The sequence below is a fragment of the Octopus sinensis genome, linkage group LG1, assembly GCF_006345805.1.
Source record: "Octopus sinensis linkage group LG1, ASM634580v1, whole genome shotgun sequence".
NCBI lineage: Eukaryota > Metazoa > Mollusca > Cephalopoda > Octopoda > Octopodidae > Octopus > Octopus sinensis.
The window spans coordinates 92,516,693-92,518,931 of record NC_042997.1 but is presented as its reverse complement, the minus strand read 5'-3'; the positions used below and the strand labels follow the sequence as shown (position 1 = coordinate 92,518,931).

The window sequence follows — 2,239 nt, the reverse complement described above, 5'->3', positions numbered from 1 at the left end:
ATTCCTTTCTTATTTTTTCCTTCATAGTAGCATGATGTATACCATCTCCTTCGTTGATTCCTAGGTATTTGTAACTTTCTTGTGGGTCAAGTTCCTTGATGGTAGTGCCAATATCTAATTTAACAGAAGCTGTTTGCCTGAGCTTGCCTCTTACAAAAGTTGCTTTAGCACACTTATTATTATTATTATATTATTATTATTATTATTATTATTATTATTATTACTACTACTATTATTATTATTATTATTATTATTATTATTATTATTATTATTATTATTATATATAAGGCGGAGAGCTGGCAGAATCGTTAGCACGCCGGAGGGAATCCTACGCTCTGAGTTCAAATTCCACGGGGGTTGACTTTGCTTTTCATCCTTACGAGGTTGATGAAATAAGTACCAGTTACGCATTGGAGTTCATATAATCGCCTAGCCCCCTTCCCACAGCATTTTCAAGGCCTTGTGCCTAGAGTAGAAATAATAACTATTATATATATGTTCTTTTATTCTTTTACTCGTTTCAATCAATTGACTGTGGCCATGCTGTAGCACCGCCTTTAATCTAACAAATCTACCCCAAAAATCATTACCTGTAAGCCTAGTACTTATTCTATCGGCCCATTTTGCCGAACTGCTAAGTTACGGGGACGTAAATACACCAACATCGGTTGTCGAGCGATGGTGGTGGGGGACAAATATAGACACACAGCTTCTCTCTACTAAATCCACTCAGAAGGTTTTGTTCGGCCCGAGGCTACAACAGAAGACACTTGCCCAAGATGCCACGCAGTGAGACTGAGTCAAGAACTATGTGGTTGGTAAGTAAGCTACTATCCACACAGCCACTCCTGCGCCTAGAATATATACATATTCATTATTATTATACATATATACATACACACACACACACTCACACACACACACACACACAAACACACACACACACACAAACACACACACACACATACATTATATATATATATATATATATATATAATATATATAGGCGGAGGCGTGGTTGTTTGGTCAGAAGTTTGCTCCCGAACCACATGGTACCAGGTTCAGTCCCACAGTGTGGCACCCTGGGCAAGTGTCTTCTACTACAGCCACGGGTCAACCAATGCCTTTTGGGTGTATTTGTCTGACGGAAACTGAAAGAAGGCTGTTGTGTGTGTGTATGTATATATATATATATATATATATATATATATATATATATATATATATATATATATATATATATACAAGTAATGAAAGAGAGTCCACATGTAGTCACTCTAACGCTAGATATAGATCCACGAAGGGAATCTACCACTAAAGAATTGTTCTCAAGAATTAGTTCAACGCGCCAAGAATGTAAGCGAGCAGGACAAATGAAAAATAACGAAAAAATAGATTAACTCTATACAATTGTTTCACCGTTAATAGATTGTGTAATTTTACTTACATAATCATTTTCGGATCTTCAGTAGAGTATATCAAAAAATATAATTTGCTGAGTCGAACGCCAACATTCACACGAAGCCGAACAAAGGCGAATGTCACAGCCGATTATATCTGCAGTTACGTTCAAATATCCTCATTCTCGCGCGCTAAACCCGGATGTAAATACTACCCCAGTAGTAAATACTACCCCAGCAGCTAATTAATTATAATATATATATATATATATATATATATATATATATAATATATATATATATATATATATATATATATATATACGAGGGAGTACCCAAAAGAAACCAAAATTTTGCAATATTATTTTATTCACTTAGTTTTACATGTTTACACTTTTATCGCCTTCAAAGGATTCACCATTTGAAGCAATGCATCGATCCACACGCGTTTTCCACTGTCCGAAGTGGTGCCTTTCAAAGCCTCCGTCATTGTTTTCGTCACCTCTTCCGTATCTGCAAATTCCGTAGCACCAGCTTTCGTCACCAGTGATGACCTTCGAAAAAAGGTCCGAGTCAACTTCCATCTGTTCTTTCAGTTAACGACCCAGTTGTGATTAGATCGACTGCAGTATGCAACTCGTACTTAATTTATCGATCCCGAAAGGATGAAAGGCAAAGTCGACCTCGGCGGTATTTGAACTCGGAACGTAAAGACAGACGAAATACTTATTTCTTTACTACCCACAAGGGCTAAACACAGAGGGGACAAACAAGGACAGACAAACGGATTAAGTCGATTATATCGACCCCAGTGCGTAACTGGTACTTATTTAACCGAC

General features: G+C 37.0%; 1 long non-coding RNA gene across 1 annotated transcript in view; it reads left to right on the top strand.

Annotated features, from left to right (window-relative positions):
* Positions 1-1,749: 1,749 nt before the first annotated feature.
* The window catches only part of LOC118763425, a 12,925-nt gene continuing 12,435 nt past the window's right edge, over positions 1,750-2,239 (top strand). Inside the window, exon 1 of the long non-coding RNA XR_004999183.1 lies at positions 1,750-1,864. This is a non-coding gene — a long non-coding RNA (uncharacterized LOC118763425). The remainder of the gene's footprint in view (positions 1,865-2,239) is intronic.